Below are 6,305 nucleotides of genomic sequence, written 5' to 3'. Positions count from 1 at the left end.
TGTTCTGTAAGCTCGCAATGAGTCACTGGCGCAGGAGGGGGGGGGGGGGGGGGGGGGGGGAGAGAGAGTTGGAAAGAAATGAATCGAAGGCAGACGTCGGGAGGTTGAAGTCGCCAAGTACAAAGAGCGGTGAGCCATCGTCAGGAAACGAGCTTATCAAGGTGTCAAGCTCATTGAGGAACTCTCCAAGGACATTAGGTGGTCGATAGATAACAATTTTAAGCTTGAGTGGACAAGTGCAGTGACAGCATGGAATTCAAATGAGGAGATGGACAGGTGAGAGAGGGAGAAAAGAGAAAATCTTACTTAGGAGAAATGAGTAGACCTGTACAACCACCACCACGACCAGATGCTCTCGGACTATGAGAGAAAACATAGTCAGATGACAAATTGGAGGCCCCTTACACTTCAGTGTTGTGATGCAAACATTCTAGCAAAATGTGTAGTGCATAGAATAAAAAAGGTATTGTCGGACATTATTCATTCTAATCAGACAGGTTTTTTACATGGCCGATACATTGGAGATAATATAAGGCAAGTACTGGAAACAATAGAACACTATGAGAAATCTGGGAAACCAGGCCTGCTACTCATAGCAGACTTTGAAAAGGCATTTGATAAAGTACGACTGCAGTTTATATATAAATGTCTGGAGCATTTCAATTTAGGAGAATCTCTTAGAAAATGGGTTAAAATCATGTATTGTAACCCTAGGTGTAAAATAGTAAATAATGGCTATTTCTCAGAAAGTTTTAAAATGTCAAGAGGAGTAAAACAAGGTTGTCCACAATCTGCATATCTATTTATTATGGCCATCGGAATGTTAACTATTAAAATCAGTTCCAACAATAATATCAAGGGATTAGAAATCCAGGGCTTAAAAACAAAGGTGTCATTGTACGCTGATGATTCATGTTTTCTTTTAAATCCACAACTTGAATCCCTCCACAGCCTCATAGAGGATCTAGATAGAGTTTCTAACCTCTCTGGATTACATCGAAATTATGATAAATGTACTGTATTACTTATTGGATCACTAAAAAATAAAAAATGTACATTACCATGTAGTTGAACAATAAAAGGGTCTGATGGTGATGTGGATACACTTGGAATACATATCCCTAATGAAATAAATGATCTCACGCCAATACATTTAAATAGAAAGTTAGCAAAAATAAATAAGATCTTGCTACCATGGAAAGGTAAATACTTGTTTATTTGTGGAAAAAGTACCCTTATTAACTCTTTAGTATTATCCCAGTTTAACTATTTGCTTATGGTCTTGCCTACGCTTAGCGAACAGGTTTTTTAATTATTTGAGAAAAAAATATTCAATTTTATTTGGACAAGCAAGCCAGACAAAATTAAACGGGCCTATTTATATAATTAATATGAATTCGGAGGACAGAAATTATTAAATATTAAAGCATTAGACCTATCACTAAAAGCTTCTGTCATACATAAGTTATACTTAAATCTGAACTGGTTCTCTAGCAAATTAATAAGATTGTCTCACCCCATGTTCAAGAATGGCCTTTTTCCCTTTATTCAGATTACAGCCACTCACTTTCAGTTATTTGAAAAGGAAATCATCTCCCAAATATCACTATTTCTAAAACAAGCCATAGAAATTAGTTCAAATATACTAATTGATAAAAAACCATACTTTTTAAAAAAGAAAATCTTCGTAAATAATATCATAGGTAGGACTGTGGAGTTATGTCGCACATGCAGCTAACAAAAACATACAGTATGGAAATGTCTGCTCTACCCAAAATTACAACCAAATAATTGCAGCCTTACCGCAAAAATGGAAGAGGAAAGTGGAAGGTGGAAAAAGTAAGGAACATAATTGCTTAAAGAAAATTGTGATAAATAAACAGTATACTAGTTTCATTTAAGGACCAAAGGATTGACAGCTGTCCCATATAGATTGCAAAATAGTTGGGAAGAGATTTTTGACGTACCGATTCCATGGCATAGTGTTTATGAACTCATACACAAAACGACGCCGGATTCAAAACTTTGAATTTTTCAATTTAAATTATTATACAAAATTCTTGCTACCAATAGAATGTTATTTATATGGGGGATACAATCTTCCCTCGCACACAATTTGAGTTCCAAATGCGATTTCACTGTTATTTATATTGCCTAATAATAGGGGTATCAATGGATTGCATGTGATTCTAGGCCATTTAGTTAAATGTAATCATTTGAAGCATCGTAATGCTGATTGTCTGTGGTAAAAATGCCTTGGTCCGAATGAATTGATCTCTAGAGTGCCATTTTAAGAGTTTTGCATTCAAGAAAACGGAATTGTTGCCTTGGCAAGACAAGGAAATAAAAACAGAAATAATAGAAACTGAAAATAGAGACAGACTAGAGCCTAGTCTGGAGAGTTGTCACTTCCCATGTCTCAAGTACAGTGTTTATCTACAGTATATTAACTTGAGTAAAGCTGTATGTAAACATTAGTAAAGTGACGAGTGTTCCATTATTAAAGTGACCAGTGATTCCATGTCTATGTACATAGGACAGCAGCCTCTAAGGTGCAGGGTTGAGTAACCGGCTGGTAGCCGGCTAGTGATGGCTATTTAAAAGTCTGATGGCCTTGAGATAGAAACTGTTTTTCAGTCTCTCGAACCCAGCTTTGATGCACCTGTACTGACCTCGCCTTCTGGATGGTAGCGGGGTGAACAGGCTGTGGCTCGGGAGGTTGATGTCATTAATTATCTTTTTGGACTTCCTGTGACATCGGGTGCTGTAGGTGTCCTGGAGGTCAGGCAGTGTGCCCCCGGTGATGCGTGGGGCAGACCGCACCACCCTTTGGTGAGCCCTGTGGTTGCGGGCGGTGCAGTTGCCGTACCAGGTGATGATACTGCTCTCAATTTTGCATCTGTAAAAGTTTGTGAGGGTCTTAGGGGCCAAGCTAATTTCTTCAGCCTCCTGAGGTTGCACCTTCTTCACCACACTGTCTGTGTGGGTTGACCATTTCAGATTGTCAGTGATGTGTACGGCGAGGAACTTGAAGCTTTCCACCATCTCCACTGCTGTCCCGTCGATGCGGATAGAGGCGTGCTCCCTCTGCTGTTTCCTGAAGTCCACAATCAGCTCCTTCGTTATGTTGAAGTTGAGGGAGAAGTTATTTTCCTGCCACCACTCCGCCAGGGCCCTCACCTCCTCCCTGTAGGCTGTCTCGTCATTGTTGGTAATCAGGCCTACTACTGTTGTGTCGTCCGCAAACTTGATGATTGAGTTGGAGACGTGTGTGGCCACGCAGTCATGGGTGAACAGGGAGTACAGGAGGGGGCTGAGCACGCACCCTTGTGTGTCACGACTTACGCAGAGGCTGCCTCCCCTCCTTGTTCGGGCAGGCTTCGGCGCTCGTCGTCACCGGCTTACTAACCACTGCCGCTCCTATATTCATCATTCCATTTGCCTTGTCTTGTCATTACATACACCTGGTTCTTATCCCCTCGTTAGTCCGTGTATAAGTGTTCCCTCTGCCCCCTTGTCCTTGTGGGTGATTGTTTAATTGTGAGAGTAGTGTAGCTCGGTGGAGCTACTCGTACCATTTTGTTGCAAGGGTAGATATTTCCCCTGTGCCTATGTACCCCAGCACCCGGAGGGATCCAGATATCCCGACCACGGGTGTTCGATGGGACGGCAGTGCTCTGCCAAGGATTCCTACTCTAACTAGAGCTTTACTTCTCCAGCATCAGGCCGACGCCATTGGAGCGGGAGAAGGTGTCCGTCCTCGTTTCCTGCCTCTGTGGGAAAGCCCTGGAGTGGGCCAACGCGTTGTGGAACGAAGGAGGAGCCGCGTTGGAGGACTACGGGGTGTTCGCTCGCCTCTTCCGGGCGGTCTTCGTTCACCCACCCGAGGGTCCAGAAGTGGGCGAGCGGCTGGTCCACCTGAGGCAGGGGACGAGGACCGCGCAGGACTTCGCGTTGGAGTTTCGGACTCTGGCAGCGGGGTCCGGGTGGAATGAGCGGGCCCTGATCGACCATTTCCGGTGCCATCTGCAGGAGGTCGTCCGACGGGAGCTAGCCTGCTGGGAAACCATGTTGTCCTTCACGAAACTGGTGGACATGGCCATTCGTTTGGACAACCTGCTGACAGCCAGAGGACGTCCTGGTAGGGGTCTGCCCATTTCCACCCCGGACGACTCGGATCCCGAGCTGATGGAGCTGGGTGGAGCCGCCGTCCGAGAGAGCGGAGGAAGACAGCGACAGTGCCACTCTGGTGGCACGAAGGGACAGTACACCACACGTCGTAATCAACGTTCTTTTGGACCTGGAGACGGCAGGCAGGGCACTCTCGCGTCACCCCAGGTATCGAACACCCACACTTGTTCAGAGCCCTCTGCTGCGCACTGTACCCTACCTATCCACTTTCCCGATCACATGCTAGTTCCCCAGTGTAAGGTGCTTGTCGATTCAGGCGCAGCTGGGAACTTTATGGACAGGGCATTCGCACGCCGTCAAGGCATTTCATTGGTTCCCCTATCCATTCCACTCCCCATCAGAGCACTTGATAGTCGACCGTTAGGGTCCGGGTCTGTTACGGAAGTCACTATACCAGTCACCCTGATCACCCAGGAGACTCATTGTGAGCAGGTAATTTTTTCGATTATTGAGTCTCCTGTTTTCCCTGTGGTATTAGGTATCCCTTGGCTAGCACTCCACAACCCCACCTTCTCATGGCTACAGAGGGCTCTCACGGAGTGGTCGCGAGAGTGTCAGGGTAGGTGTCGAGATGTTTCCGTTGGTGCAACCACAGTGGAAAGTCCAGACGGTACCTCCACCGTGCGCATTCCCCCCCAAATACCTTGATTTGGCGCTCACGTTTTCTAATACGCGTGTGACTAAATTACCACCTCATCGGGCGGGGGATTGCGCAATAAATCTTCGGGTAAATGCTGTACCTCCCAGGAGTCATGTGTACCCCCTGTCGCAGGCTGAAACGAAGGTTATGGAAACATACGTCACCGAGTCCCTGGGCCAGGGGTTCTATACGTCCCTCCACTTCACCCGCCTCCTCAAGTTTCTTCTTTGTGAAGAAGAAAGACGGCAGTCTGCGCCCGTGCATTGATTATCGATCACTGAACAAGGAGACGATTAGATTTAGTTATCCTCTCCCCCTCATTTCTTCAATGATTGAGTCAATGCATGGGGCGCGCTTCTTCATTAAACTAGATCTCAGGAGTGCATACAACCTGGTGCGTGTTCGGGAGGGGGATGAGTGGAAGACAGCATTCAGCACAACCACAGGGCATTATGAAACCTGGTGATGCCCTACGGTTTGATGAATGCTCCATCCTTCTTCCAGTCCTTTATGAACGAGGTGTTTCGGGACATGCTTGGTCGCGGTGTGGTGGTCTACATTGTTGACATCCTGGTGTATTCCGCTACGTGCGCCAACATGTGTCCCTGGTTCGCAAAGTGCTGGCCCGACTGTTGGAAAATGACCTTTATGCCAAGGCAGAGAAGTGTATGTTTTTCCAGCAGTCCGTCTCCTTCCTCGGATACCGCATTACCACCTCAGGTGTGGAGATGGAGGGAGATCGCATTTCAGCCATGCGTAATTGGCCGACTCTAACCACGGTTAAGGAGGTGCAGCGCTTCCTTGGATTTGCCAACTACTGTCGGAGGTTTATTCGGGGCATTGGCAAGGTCGCAGCTCCCATTACCTCCCTGTTGAAGGGTGGGCCGTCCCGGCTCCGCTGGTCTGCTGAGGCTGACATGGCCTTCAGGAGACTGCAGGGTCTGTTCACCTCAGCCCCGGTACTGGCCCACCCCGATCCATCACTGCCGTTTGTAGTGGAGGTGGATGCGTCCGAGGTAGGGATAGGCGCTGTCCTATCCCAACGCTCGGGCACGCCACCCAAGCTCCGCCCCTGTGCCTTCTTCTCTAAGAAGCTCAGCCCAGGGGAGCAGAACTACGATGTTGGTGATCGGGAGCTGTTGGCTGTTGTCTGAGCTTTGACCGTGTGGAGGCATTGGCTCGAAGGGGCGAAACATCCTTTCCTCGTCTGGACGGACCACCGTAACCTGGAGTACATCCGGGCAGCGACAAGGCTGAATCCTCGCCAGGCCAGGTGGGCCCTATTCTTCACCCGGTTTGATTTTACACTGTCATACATTTCGGGTATGAAGAACGTGAAGGCAGATGCACTGTTCCGGCTGTATGACACAGAGGAGAGGCCCAGAGACAACACCCCCATACTCCCGGCCTCCTGCATTGTGGCGCTGGTAGTATGGGCGATGGACGCGGATATAGAGCAGGCATTACGCACAGA

This window comes from Coregonus lavaretus (assembly GCF_964263955.1).
Source record: "Coregonus lavaretus genome assembly, chromosome: 10".
NCBI classification, from domain to species: Eukaryota; Metazoa; Chordata; class Actinopteri; order Salmoniformes; family Salmonidae; genus Coregonus; species Coregonus lavaretus.
The sequence above is the reverse complement of the archived record's forward strand: the minus strand, read 5'-3'. Positions refer to the sequence as shown.